Genomic DNA, 14,746 nt, shown 5'->3' with positions numbered 1-14,746 from the left:
CCAGAACCAAACGAGGAGAAGCGGCATTTAGCATCTATGCACCAAAAATCTGGAACAAACTTCCAGAAAACTGTAAAACAGCTGAAACACTGACTTCCTTTAAATCTCAACTAAAAACCCACTTGTTTAGAGTTGTATTCGAAACGTAATCAATTGCAAATTTATTGACGGAATCTGACTATGTTGTGTTTTTATTGTTGATTCTATGTTGCATTGTATCTTTGTGTTTGATTTGATGTAAAGCACTTTGAAATGCCTTGATGCTGAAATGTGCTATACAAATAAAGTTTGATTGATTGATTGATTGATGGTTATGATTGGGGGAGGGGTTATTAAGCCAATGTGGTCCCCCCCCCCAACTTACTACTGGTTGGTCAGTAAGTTGTAAGGTCCCACCAAAACTTAGACCAAACCTACGCCCTTGCATTATTTACACAAATATTTGAGTCTTCAACCGACTTTGTTTCAGTTTCTGTTAAGTTTTCTGACATGGAGGTACGTGACAGTGTGTCAGCTGTCCACAGATGTTTCCCTAGCACACATGAGATGGAATAGGAATATCTCATGAGACGCATCCTAAAGCGCTGAATACGTGGTGGAAGAGCATCTAACATCTGGGAATTCAACAGACTCATAAGTGGTTTATGATCAGTCTCCATTTGGAAATGTTTGCCAATGAGATAATTACTGAACCTTTCACAAGCTCAGATAAGACTCAAAGCTTCTTTTTTCACTTATGCATATCTCTGCTCAGTTTGTGTTAGAGACTAAGCAACAGGTCTGACGCCCTTTTTGAAGCAGCACACTCCCCAGACCATAAGCTGACGCATCCGCTGAAACTTTACATTCCCAGTTAGTATCGTACATGGCTAACACTGGCAGGGATAAAAGCACCTCTTTCAGTTCTTGAAATGCTCTGGCTTGATCAACTCCCCATATCTAACAGTTTTTCTTTGACAAGAGATCCCTCAAAGGCTTGTCTCGCTCTGCTAACTGTGGAATAAACGTCCCCAGCTGGTTAACCATTCCAAGGAAGCTTTTTAGTTCACTCACATTTCTTGGTTCTTTCATCTTTCTCACAGCTTCTGTTTTATTTGGATCAGGACTAACTCCATTAATGGAAATAATGTGGCCCAAAACTATTACACTCTGCTTTGAAAGATCACATTTATCAGTGTTCAGTATAATACCAGCTTCTTGAATCTTTTCAAGAACGGTATACAGATGAGCATCATGCTCCTCCTGTGTTCTTTACCACACTAACACATCATCCATGTGGCAAACTACACCATCTAGTCCTCTGTTACCATTCTGTTCTGGAAATGCTCAGGGGCAGAAGCTATACCGAAGTGTAGCCGTTTAAGATAATAACGACCAAAAGGTGTAATGAAAGTTGTATATTTTGCAGTATCTTCCGTTAAAGGGATCTGCCAGAACCCCATATTAGCATCTAATTTACTGAAGATTTTTGCTCCTGCTAACTTACCGAGTGTTTCATCCACAGAAGGAAGAAAATACTTCTCTCTGCAAACAGACTCATTCAGCTTGGTGAGGTCAACACATATGCGTACAGACCCTGTCTTTTTAGGAACAACCACCATTCCTGAACACCAATCAGTTGGCTCCTCAACTCTACTGATCACCACCAAACTTTCCATACGGGACAGTTCTTGCTTGACTTTGTCCATCAAAGGAAGTGGAATCCTTCTGGGCGTCTTTAATGAAAATGGTTGAGCTCCTGGTTTCAGTTTGATGGCATAAGACAGTCTCACCTCTCCCAGATCACTGCATAGCTTTGGATAGCTAGTTTTTAATGTTTCAGCAGTTATCTCATTTAATCTAGCAACAAGCTTCAGCTTCTGAATGGCTGGTCTACCCAAAAGTGCAGTTTGCAGGTGTCTCATAATGTACACACTTTCTTGTATCTCCTCTTCTTCCTTTTTCATTAACATCTCACCAACCCCCACAATATCCAGTGCATTTCTCCCTGGTCCCAGCAGCTGCCTGGTGGCTTTTTTGAGAAGGGGGGGTCTCTTTTCTCTGTAGATGTCTTTGTACATGGCGTATGGCAGAACCGTAACATCAGCACCAGTGTCAATCTTGAATGAGATGTTTCTGTTATTTATTTCAACATCCACTCTCCAAGGTTCATCTCCATTTGTAATGCTGCCTAAGAACAAAGAATCATCATCTTTTTCAACAGCATGTACAGTCTTAAGTGTTCTACATACCCTCTTATAATGTCTCTTTTTCCCAAATAAATGACATTTTTCCCCATTGGCTGGACAATCCCGTTTGGGATGGGATGGAGAGCTGCCACACTTATAACACTGAGAAATCTCCCTTTTATTATTTGCAGCAGTGTGCACCTTGGGTTGATATTTAGCCTTGCCATGCTTATGTCATGATTTGAGTTTTTATCTGTGTTTATTTTGAGTTTTCTCTGTCTGAGTCCCTGTGTTGTCCTGTTTTCCCCTTGATTGTTTCCCAGGTGTGTCTCATTCCTTGATTACCCTCAGTGTATTTAACCCCACCTGTGTTCTTTGTTCCTTGTCAGGTCCTTGTCTAAGCAGTCATGTGTTGTCTCTTGTCCTTTGTATGTCCTGTTGCTACCAGTGCTGAGCTTCTGCCTTTCGCTCTGCTGTGCTGCCAGGATTTTGGACTGTTATGGATTTGTTTGTACCTCATTCTCATCATTAAAACCACATTTTGTCATCTCATCCTGGTTCCACTGCATTCTGCCTCATCACTTCACACTGCACTTCATGACAGCTTAACACTGCTTTTGTACATCCTGTCAACAGGATTTTCCATTTTCTGTCTCTGATCTGGTATTTATACTCAGACAGGATTGCTGCCATTTCATCTCTTCACTTCGTCTTGCTGAATTAATGGCCTTTTCCATTAATTCATCAAATCTGGGTCGAGCTGCATACGTTCGGATCACAGAATTCCACACAGTGGAAAAATTGATCATACTCTTGACATGCAGCTTCAAGATGTCACATCTTCATTTCTGGACTAACCACAAACTATCCATAAACTATGGATCTCATTCTATTTTACCCAATATGGAATCTTATCCACGTGGGGACTTACTCCCTGTCAAGGACATCTGCCATGCATGGATGAATATAAATAAACTTTCTGATCACATCCTAATTGTTCATCAAGTTGTCGGGGCTAGAGGACTGTACCCATCAGCTGTCTGAGGTGTTGGTGAACATCTTCAACACCTCACTGTCACTGTCATTTGTGTCCACCTGTTTAAAGGCCAAATGTGGAGCACTTGTGTCCCCAAGTGCTCCACAGTGACAAGCCTAAATGACTACTGATCTATAGCCTTAACATCGGTAGCCGTGAAGAGCTTCAAGAAGCTATGCATGACCCCTATCAAGGACTCCATTGACGTCATTGTGAAACCCCATCAGTACGCCTTGAGGAAGAACCACTCCCCTGCTGATGCCATCTCATCGGTGAGCCACACAGCCCTCATCCACCTGGAAAGCAGGAACTCCTACATCCCTTTGCTCTTCCTGGATTTCTCCTCAACCTTCAACATCATTATCCCACAGACCCTGGTGCAGAAGCTTTCCTCTCTTGGACTGAGTTCCATACTGGGGAACTGGATTCTGAACTGTCTGACCAACAGACCTCAGACTGTCAGGATCCACAACACCATCTCCTCCTCCATCACCCTCAGCACTGGCTCGCCACAGGGCTGCGTGCTGAGCCTTCTTCTCTTCACCCTGCAGACGTATGACTGCTCGCCAAGACACTCCAGCTGTCATATAGTGATGTTTGCCAATGACACAGCAGTAGTCGGACCATCACAAACGGCAATGAGGCCATATACAGAGAGGAGGTGGAATACTTGGTGCAGTAGTGCAGACAAAATAATCTCTGCATCAATGTGGAGAAGACCAAGGAGATGGTGGTGGATTTCAGAAGGGACAAGGATCCTCTTCAGCCCCTGTACATTGGAGGAGCAGCTGTGGAGGTGATCTCCAGCTACAGGTACCTGGGTGTGCAAATATTCAGTGACCTCACCTGGAGTACCAACACCTCACATTTGGTCAGGAAGGCCCACCAGATCTGGACTTAAGATCTCAGTCCTGAGGAGCTTCTATCGCTGTGTGGTGGAGAGCGTTCTCTGCACCTGCATCACTTGTGGTACAGCAGCTGCTCTGCTGCTGAGAGGACGGCCCTGCAGAGGGTGGTCAAGGCTGCAGAGGACCATGGGGAGCAGGCTTTCCTCCATAATAGACTTCAATCAATCAATCAATCAATCAATCAAATTTTATTTGTATAGCACATTTCAGCAGTAAGGCATTTCAAAGTGCTTTACATCAAATCAAACACAGAAACACAATGCAACATAGAATCAACAATCAAAACACAACATCAAGTCAGATTCCGTCAATAAATTTGTAATTGATTACGTTTCAAATAAAACTCTAAACAAGTGGGTTTTTAGTTGAGATTTAAAGGAAGTCAGTGTCTCAGCTGTTTTACAGTTTTCTGGAAGTTTGTTCCAGATTTGTGGTGCATAGATGCTGAATGCTGCTTCTCCTCGTTTGGTTCTGGTTCTGGGGATGGAGAGCAGAACCAGAACCAGAACCTGAGAGGTTTGGAAGGTTGATACAACAACAGCAGATCTTTAATGTATTGTGGTGCTAAACCATTCAGTGATTTATAAACTAACAACAGTATTTTAAAGTCTATTCTTTGAGCTACAGGGAGCCAGTGGAGGGACTTTAAAACTGGTGTTATGTGCTCTATCTTCCTGGTTTTAGTGAGAACTCCAGCAGCAGGATTCTGGATCAGCTGCAGCTGTTTGATTGATTTGTTGGACAGACCTGTGAAGACAGTTGCAATAATCAATGTGACTGAAGATAAAGACATGGATGAGTTTCTCTAGATCTGGCTGAGACATTAGTCCTTTAATCCTGGAAATGTTCTTCAGGTGATAGAAGGCCGACTTTGTAACTGTCTTTATGTGGCTGTTACGGCCCCTGGCCTCTTGAGGCTGTGCATGCTCCTTTTCTTTTGTTATGCAGGACCAGCTGTGAAAACACCTCTTCTGATTGGCTGCCTGGAAGCTGCAGGAGTCGCACACCATTGCATCAGCAGAGCATGGCAAGACCATCAGATGCTGATGAGCCTCACCTGTACCTTTAAAAGGCTCCTGAAACAGTCCTTCAGGGGGACAGCTTACTAGCTGAGGTTCTGTAAAGCTGTTCCCCTACCTCTTGTTTGCTACTGCTTTGTAGAACTCTTGGAACGTTTGTTTGCTACTGCTAAAGCAGTTTGATTGTGTTTGCTGCTACAAGCTTGTGCTAGGGAGGTTTGGTGCTCCCTTTTGTCTTTTGATTTGGATTGTTTTGAGTTACCTGTTAGACTGACTTGTTTGAACTTTAGTAATTTAATTTGTACTGCACATTCTTACATTTGTTAGTCATTTTCTTTTGTTTCAATTGGGTTATGTTGTACTGTGTTTGGTTCTGTGAAACCCTTTTTTTGTAATAAATCACCTCTTTTATTTAATTCCTTTTCTCTGTACATTTTTATGTTACTGCCCCTGGACCCCTAGACCTTGGGGGCGTAACAGTGGCTCTGAAGGTTCAGGTCAGAGTCCATCACTACTCCCAGGTTTCTGGCCTGATCGCTGGTTTTAGTTGTAATAACTGAAGCTGTGCACTGACTCTAGATCTATAACTCTAGATTGTTCCTCTTTAGGTCCAAAAATAATAAGTTCAGTTTTGTTTTTGTTCAGCTGGAGAAAGTTTTGGCAAATCCACACATTTATCTGTTCTAAGCATCTGTTCAATGATTGGATGGGGTCAAAGGTCACCTGGTGACATCGTAATATAGAGCTGTGTGTCATCTGCATAGTTATGGTAGCTAATATTATTTCCTGTTATAACCTGAGCTAGTGGGAGCATATAAATATTGAATAAGAGGGTCCTAGGATTGAACCTTGGGGTACCCCACATGTGACCTTTGACCTCTTTGATGAGAAGTTTCCAATTGAAACAAAGAAATCCCTGTTCTTTATGTAAGATTCAAACCAGTTAAGCACTGGACCGGAGAGTCCGACCCAACTCTCCAGTCCATTCAGTAATATGTCATGGTCAACACTGAGGTCCAACAGAACCAGAACCAGCACTGTGGTTCTCCCACAGTCCGTATTTATATGGATGTCATTGAACACTTTTACGAGGGCAGTTTCTGTGTTGTGGTGAGACCGGAAACCAGATTGGAAGGAGTCAAAGCGTTTGGTTATCAATAGGAAGCTATTTAACTGTTTACACACGTTTTCAATAACTTTGCTGATGAATGGGAGGTGTTAAGAAAAATGATTATTTCTAATGCTTTAAACAGTTAATTTTATGTCATGTGTAAAAGGTATCTTGAACATTCTATGTTGTATAAATTTCTTAGTTTTAAACAGATATTCTGTGAAGAATTTACAGGAGATTATCCACCAGAGTAAATGTCAAAGGTCAGGAACTAGATGCAGATCAAAGGAGATCTTTTAGGATTGTTATCAGGGCTCAGGAAGCCACGAAATTAGCATCTAGTGCAGGGCAGAAGCCGATTGGGTTCACAGAACATCAAAAGGTTTTATAACCACATCTGGCAGGGTTTAAACTAAAATGCAACATAGAATGTTGAGATCACTAACATTTTTCTAAGTATTAATAGCAAGTTTATAATTAAAGTGCATTATCTAAGTTTAGAATGGTGAATGCTGAATGTATTTGAAAATTGTACTGTCTATGATAATATCTGAACCAAATGGAAATTGTTTCAATGAAAATGTGTTGTTTAGTATTAGAAAACTGTTCAGGATTTTATGTGATAAAGCAAGGACTTAAATCTTTGGAAAATGCTGAATGCAGTAGACCAGAATTAGGTTTGTGAAGATAATCTTTCCTTAAACTAAATTACTTGATTTGGCCGGGAGGCACTCCGAATTTCACAGGTATCTGTGAAGTCTTGTTGTATGCTTTTATTTGCCCAAATGGCCTTAGAGCCCAGGAGACCAGGATGCAGTGGCTTGCCCCATTGTTCTTCCAGAGAGCAAATGGCCTTTGATCTCTGGCGTGAAATTAGGGGAAGTTCTAAGTTTTATTGGCGTCCAAGGTACCGTCTGATTGGTCATACAGAGCTCCTGGTTGGTCGAACCAGAGTGCATTTAATTGAATACATTAACAATGAGAGAAACGCCTTCACTATAAAAAGTTAGTCCACAATGTTAATAATTCAGATCGCTGTTATTTCCTGCCGTTTTGGCATCAGCCTTCTCCAAAGACATGTCTTTGCTTTTTCTTTCTCTGTCTCTGTCTTTGTTTTAATTCTTTTGTCTCAGGTAATGAATGTATGTCTCTGTAACTCTGCAGTTTTCTTGTTAACTCATACGCTTCTTGTTGTGAGATTAAACGCTGTAACTCTGTGACGTCATCACGCATGTTGCTCCTGATTGGCACACACGCTGCTTGCTGGAAGAACCCGGGAATAGGAAGGAAATAGAGAGAGCCAAGCTTTTTCCAAATTAAGCTAACTTACTATTTCTTTCTTTATCAGAGGTCAGAGGTCAGAGATCGGCCTGTAACTCTGCAGTAGTGATTTGTCTAGATTGTTCTTTTTTATCAGTGGTTTGATTACTGCTGTTTTCAAAGCCTGGGGGAAAACGCCTGATGAGAGCGATGAGTTACTATTTGGATCAGATCAGTAGCAACAACAGGCAGAACTTTCTTAAAGAAATGTGAGGGTAGAACATCCAGACAGCAGGAACTGGAGCTGAGTTGACTTATAATTTCCTCTAGGGTTTTATAATTAAGTAGTTGAAATTGGGTCATTTTTCCTGTATTTGTTTAGTTTTGGTTCAGTGTTGGTTCTGACTTTATAGTGGATGTGCAGATTAATCCTCTGATTTTTTGAATTTTCTCTGAAAAGAAACTGGAAAACTGGTTGCAGGCAGCAATAGACTGAAATTCAGGTGGTAACGTGATAGGAGGGTTTGTGAGTCTGTCAACTGTTGCAAATATAGCTGGAGCATTGTTAATGTTTTTGTTTATGACATCTGCAAAGAAGGCCTGTCTTGCATGTTTGAGTGTTAAATGATAGTAACGTAGTTTTTCTTTATAGATGTCATAATGAATGTGAAGTTGAGTTTTACACCATTTTTGTTCTGCAGATTTGTCTTGCAGATCTAACTATTTGTGCATTTCTCCATGGATATTTCTTCTTACCAGACACAACCTTCATTTTAATTGGGGCAATGGAATCAATGATATCTGAAACTTTAGACTGAAAATCATTTACCAACTTATCTACGTCATTAGAGCTTACGGGTGAGGAAGAAGAGTAGATTTGATGAAATGTTTCTGCTGTGTTTTCAGTGAGAGGACGTTTTGTGATGGTTGCTGTTTGTCCAAAGGATAAAGAACTTTCAAAGATAACAGGAAGTGATGCGACAGGGCGACATCAGTTACAGAGACACTGGAAATATTCACACCCTTACTGATAACCAGGTCCAGTGTGTGTCCTTGAATGTGTGTTGCTTGTTTGAGATGTGGTGTTAGACCAAAAGTCTCTAAGATATTAGAGAGCTTTTTAGCCCCTCTGTCTTGGGGTTTGTCAACATGAACGTTAAAATCACCAACAACTATTAAGCATTCATAATTAATACATATGAGAGATAGAAGTTCATTCAATTCAGTAAAGAAATTTTTCACATATGTTGGAGTTTTGTATAAAGTTAGTGTTAAAGTCCGTTTGAGGCCTTTAATCTCAATTCCAAGATACTCAAAAGAAGTAAAGTGACCCAAAGAAATTTTACTACTATTTACAGTATTCTTAAATATTTAAGCCACGCCTCCTCCTTTTTTGTGTTTTCTATTCTCACTTAAGAAATTGTAGTTAGGAGGCGCAGATTCAATTAGTACGATTGGTTCATTATTGTCATTCAACCATGTTTCTGTCAGAAACATAACATCGATATTATGTTCAGTGATGAAATCATTGATTAATAGAGATTTAGCACAGAGAGATCTGGGATTTAAAAGAGCTAATTTGAGTGACTTGGAGGCCAAAAGGTCTTGAGTCTGAGGTTTGAATTAGATCCACTGTATTTTATGTTTCTGTTTTTTGTAACTCTTCTTCTACACGTCATGATGCAGGAGGAATCTGCTCTGCATCAGGAAGGACTCCACCCATCCTCCACACACACTGATCCAGCCCTTTCCCTCAGGCAGGAGGTTGAGGAGCATCCAGAGCAAGACCAGCTGAGGCTGAGGAACAGTTTATTCTCTTCAGCCATCAGACTGCTGAACTCAGGCTGCACCAAATGCAGCTTCATCTCATAGTTTATTTATACATAGAGGCATAACTACAAATATCTCTTAAATTTCTTTATTGTTCATCTATTTATTTATTTTATTTACTTATGTAGCTATTTTTTTAGTGTAGTAGATTTCTTGATCTGAGACCTGAGTACAAATTTGTCAAGGTGATATGACAGTAAAAAATCCTTGAATCCTAATTTATTGATATGGATCTGTGTATATATGTCTGAACAAGTGAACACAGCCACTCTGTCTAATGTCTATTTTCAAGCCAAAGCACATTTTGTCATGTTGGGCTCTATTCTTCTCACCCACATGCAGAAACACAAGACGGAGTACCCGAAATCAGTTAAAGAAGTTTATTGAAAAACAACGGTGAAATCTGGGTCGGGGGACCAAAGGTGAAAACGGCCGGGTCTGGTTCACTGGAGTGGATGAGAGGAGTGATGAGTTCAGGGGCGGTTGGAATTTGAGATTGAGAGTGAAGGAACGTTCTTACTGGATTAGGTGATGATCTGCGCCTGGGAGGTTTCGGTGGTACCGGGGTGGAGGAAAGTGATGGAGGGTTTGCTGCAGGAGATCAGGAGGTGCACGGCGTTGGAGGGCGACCAGCGGGTATTTTCCGTGGCGTCACGAGGGCAATGATATTGTGGAGGCAGCCGGAGGTTCAGGGTTCAACGGATAGTTCTCAAGAGTTCTTTTCGGGTCACCTGGGGAGGAGACGCACAAGAAATTACTAGGAGGTTCACTAGGAGGAAACACAGGGAAACGCACGATGACCTGGTGTACCATATCAGGCTAACACTCTGGCAAAGAAGTGTTGGCTGCTCCCTCCTCTTAAACTCCTCCAGATCAGCTGATAGCTTACAGGTGCGCAGGTAATACTGCTGCCGGTGGTCACGCCCTCCAGTCTCCACCTCATGGCGACCTCTGGTGGAGGAAACAAAAAAGAAAACAGCAAAACACCCCGGATCCCAACAGTACCCCCCCCTCAACGACGGCCACCCGGCGGTCCAACAGAAGAAGAAGAGCAAGAGGCGTGAAAATCAGAAATCAAAGAGGGATCCAAAATAAAAGAACCGGGCACCCAAGATCGGTCCTCCGGGCCGTAACCGTCCCAATCAACGAGGTATTGCCAGCCCCTACCCCGCCGACGGGAGGCCACGACCCGGCGAACCCCGTAAGCCGGGTGCCCATCAACGTCACGGGGGGGAGGAGGGGGCTCGGCAGGAGGGCACAAAGCGCTGGTCTGGACTGGCTTGATCTGTGAGACATGGAAGGTGGGGTGTACACGAAGAGAAGCAGGCAAACGGAGACGGACGGCAGATGGACTGATGACTGATTCGATTTCATATGGACCAATAAAACGGGGAGACAGTTTCTTGGACATGGCTTTCAAGGGAATATCCCTGGAAGAAAGCCAAACTTTCTGTCCAGGTGTGTAATCAGGGGCTGGTCGTCTCTTGCGATCTGCAAAGCGACGATTCTGGTCAGCGGTGCGGTGGAGAGCGGAAATGGTTTTGTCCCAGAAGGCTCTGCAACGACTGATGTGATGACGAACGGATGTGACAGTGATTTCCTTTTCATCAGACGGCAGCAGGGGGGGCTGGTAACCGAGGGAAACTTCAAAAGGAGACAGACCTGTGGCAGCCGAGACATGTGAATTATGTGCATATTCAGCCCATGGCAGATACCGAGACCAATCGGATGGGTTAGTGGAAGTTAGACACCTGAGGGTAGATTCGAGTTCCTGATTCAGTCGTTCTGTCTGACCGTTGGACTGGGGATGGTAACCGGATGTGAGTGAGACCTTGGCTTCTAGAGCCGAACAGAAATGCCTCCAAACCTGGGAGATGAACTGTGGGCCTCGGTCTGACAGGATTTCCTGCGGGATACCGTGAAGTCTGAAAACATGTTTAACCATAAGTTGAGCTGTCTGGAAAGCGGAGGGGAGTTTTCTGAGGGGTATGAGGTGACAGGCCTTAGAAAAACGGTCGACAATAGTTAGAATAGTGGTCATTCCTTTGGATGGAGGTAACCCAGTAACAAAATCTAAGGCGATATGCGACCATGGGCGTTTGGGAATGGGTAAAGGTTGCAACAGACCAGAGGGGGGCTGATGGGAGGACTTACTGCGTGCACAGATGGAACAGGCAATAACGTAATCCTTAACGTCTTTGTGCAACGATGGCCACCAGAAGCGACGGGAGACCAGAGCTATAGTACGACTAACCCCAGGATGAGCGGAGAATTTGGATGAATGTAACCAATGGATGACACGTGCTCTAACCGAGGTAGGAACAAAGATCTTGTTAGATGGACCGGTACCGGGATCGGGCTCAGACTGTTGAGCTTGCAGAATTAGGTCCTGGATCTCCCATGTGACGGAGGCGACTGTGCAACTGGGGGGTAGGATGGTGGATGGAACTTTCTCAGCGTCATCAGGGGAATAAATTCTGGAGAGTGCGTCAGGCTTAACATTACGAGAGCCAGGACGGAAAGAAATGGATAAGTTAAACCGGGAGAAGAACAATGACCACCGGGACTGGCGTGGGTTGAGTCTTTTGGCTGACTGCAGGTAAGAAAGGTTCTTAACTGTGATTTGGTTCAAACCTCTATAATCTATGCAGGGTCTCAAAGATCCATCCTTCTTACCAACAAAGAAGAATCCGGCTCCCAGTGGAGAAGAGGATGGCCGAATGATTCCCGCTGCACGGGACTCATTGATGTATTTCTCCAGGGTCTCTCTCTCACGACGTGAAATGTTATAGAGTCGGCTGCTGGGTAAGGGAGCTCCTGGGAGTAAATCAATAGCACAGTCATATGGACGATGTGGTGGTAAAGAGAGAGCCTTGGACTTACTGAAAACTGGTGCTAGGTCATGATATTCGGTGGGGACTGAAGATAGGTCAGGAGGGTCTGCCTCCTGAGGAGTCGCCGGAGGGGAACCTGGAGGAACTGCAGAACGAAGACAGGTGGAGTGACAAACAAGAGACCAAGATTCAATGTGCCTTTTAGACCAGTTAATATGTGGGTTGTGTAGTTGGAGCCAGGAAAATCCTAATACAATTGGTGGGTTAGCGACCGGAAAAACAAAAAAGGAGGCAGTTTCAACATGATTACCCGAAATGATTAACTGTACTGGTTTGGTCTTGTGCGTGATTTGAGGAAGAGCTCTGCCATTTAAAGCTGAAACTCGCAGGGGAGTGGATAGCGGAACAGTTTCAATGGCCATCTGCTGGACGAAATGGGAATCAATGAGATTTTGTTCACAGCCGGAATCAACCATAGCAGAAAGAGTAATGGACTGGTCTTTATTAAACAGGACTGCAGGGAGTAGGAGACGAGGATTCTTTTGGTCTTGTTGATGGTCCGCCAGTCTCCTCGCATCTACTGGCGGACCCGGTTTTTTGACCGAACCTCGCAGTTTGAAATATAATGACCAGAGCCTCCACAATACAAGCACAGGTTTGATTGCATTCTTCTTTGTCTCTCTTCAGGTGTTAGACGTGTGTGCCCTACTTGCATGGGTTCAGGTTCTGGTAAGTTAGAGGACGGTAAGGGGGTAGAGGGTGTCTGGACGGACTGAAAAAATCTTACCGACGGACTCTTCTTACTTCGTTCTTTACTGCGGGTACGGATCCGATTATCAAGGCGGATGGTTAAGTTGATTAAAGCATCCAATGTGTCAGGCTCCTCGAGGGTAGCGAGTTCGTCCTTTAGTTGTTCGCTCAACGCATGAAAATAGGCGCTTTTGAGCGCTGACTGATTCCAATCAGAGGCAGCGGCTTTAATTCTGAAGTCTATAGCGAACTCGGACACTGTTCGTTGTCCCTGTTTGAGGGACCATAATTCGCGAGAGGAAGAGGTCTTGTCCAGAGCCGGGGAAAATACTAATTTGAATTCCTTTAAAAATTCGTCAAAAGTACAGCCATAATCTAGTGAAGATGAAAATCTTGATTCTGCCCAGCTTAGGGCTTGACCGGACAACTGCGATATAATGAATGAAATCTTAGCATTATCATGAGGGAAACTCTGCGGCGAGTAATTGAATAAAATAGAGCATTGTAGCAAAAAGCCCTGGCATTTGCTCCGGTCACCAGAAAACCTTTCCGGGTTAAGTGGTCGTAGTCCGGAAAACATGGGCTGGATCATATCCACGGAACTGGAAGGAGGTGGAGATGCCGCTTGCGAGGCTGCTGAAAGCACCGGTGCGGGATCTGGAGCAGGAACGGAGGCCTGTGGAGCAGAGTTTCGCATAAAGTCTATTAACTCTTCGAGGCGGCGGTTTGTTTCTAACTGACAGCTGGATAATTCCTGTAAAACTGCTTCATGATTTTGGATTAGTGAATGTTGTTCCTGTAGGGTTCTCCGGAGTGATTCTGCTGGGTCTGTCTGTTGGCCAGAGTGTTCTGTCATGTTGGGCTCTAACTGATTTCGGGTACTCCGTCTTGTGTTTCTGCATGTGGGTGAGAAGAATAAAGAAGTTTATTGAAAAACAACGGTGAAATCTGGGTCGGGGGACCAAAGGTGAAAACGGCCGGGTCTGGTTCACTGGAGTGGATGAGAGGAGTGATGAGTTCAGGGGCGGTTGGAATTTGAGATTGAGAGTGAAGGAACGTTCTTACTGGATTAGGTGATGATCTGCGCCTGGGAGGTTTCGGTGGTACCGGGGTGGAGGAAAGTGATGGAGGGTTTGCTGCAGGAGATCAGGAGGTGCACGGCGTTGGAGGGCGACCAGCGGGTATTTTCCGTGGCGTCACGAGGGCAATGATATTGTGGAGGCAGCCGGAGGTTCAGGGTTCAACGGATAGTTCTCAAGAGTTCTTTTCGGGTCACCTGGGGAGGAGACGCACAAGAAATTACTAGGAGGTTCACTAGGAGGAAACACAGGGAAACGCACGATGACCTGGTGTACCATATCAGGCTAACACTCTGGCAAAGAAGTGTTGGCTGCTCCCTCCTCTTAAACTCCTCCAGATCAGCTGATAGCTTACAGGTGCGCAGGTAATACTGCTGCCGGTGGTCACGCCCTCCAGTCTCCACCTCATGGCGACCTCTGGTGGAGGAAACAAAAAAGAAAACAGCAAAACACCCCGGATCCCAACACATTTCTCTTTAGTTGAAACCATTTTCCACATCCAAGGGAATCTACTGGCTTGCGTTGATGCTCATCAAATGCTGTTTAACTAAAAGTGGTTGGAGAGTGCCATCTTTCTGTTAGTATAAAAAAAGGCAGCAAGTTTTATGCAGCCTTTGCCTATGCAGACACAGGCTGTTTGGTAGAGATTAGCTTTGCTATTAGTCCCAGGTTACCCTTTTGTCTACCAAGCCAGTCAAACCTACAGGGAACTTGCAAAGAAAATTGAGACATATTTTAATGGGGAGCCTGG

The 14,746-nt window shown here is 43.9% G+C and overlaps 2 long non-coding RNA genes across 2 annotated transcripts; both read right to left on the bottom strand.

The window, feature by feature from the left end:
* Window positions 1–9,691: 9,691 nt before the first annotated feature.
* LOC122820001 lies at window positions 9,692–10,281 on the bottom strand. The gene is made up of 3 exons (XR_006368709.1): window positions 10,143–10,281; window positions 9,853–10,063; window positions 9,692–9,778 (listed from the first exon to the last, which is right to left on the bottom strand). It is a non-coding gene; the product is annotated as an uncharacterized LOC122820001 (long non-coding RNA).
* Window positions 10,282–13,841: 3,560 nt separating this feature from the next.
* On the bottom strand, window positions 13,842–14,444 carry LOC122820002. Its single transcript, XR_006368710.1, has 3 exons — window positions 14,272–14,444; window positions 13,982–14,192; window positions 13,842–13,907 (listed from the first exon to the last, which is right to left on the bottom strand). It is a non-coding gene; the product is annotated as an uncharacterized LOC122820002 (long non-coding RNA).
* Between the last annotated feature and the right edge of the window lie 302 nt (window positions 14,445–14,746).

The sequence above is a fragment of the Gambusia affinis genome, linkage group LG18 (assembly GCF_019740435.1).
Source record: "Gambusia affinis linkage group LG18, SWU_Gaff_1.0, whole genome shotgun sequence".
NCBI classification, from domain to species: domain Eukaryota; kingdom Metazoa; phylum Chordata; class Actinopteri; order Cyprinodontiformes; family Poeciliidae; genus Gambusia; species Gambusia affinis.
The sequence above is the reverse complement of the archived record's forward strand: the minus strand, read 5'-3'. Positions and strand labels throughout refer to the sequence as shown.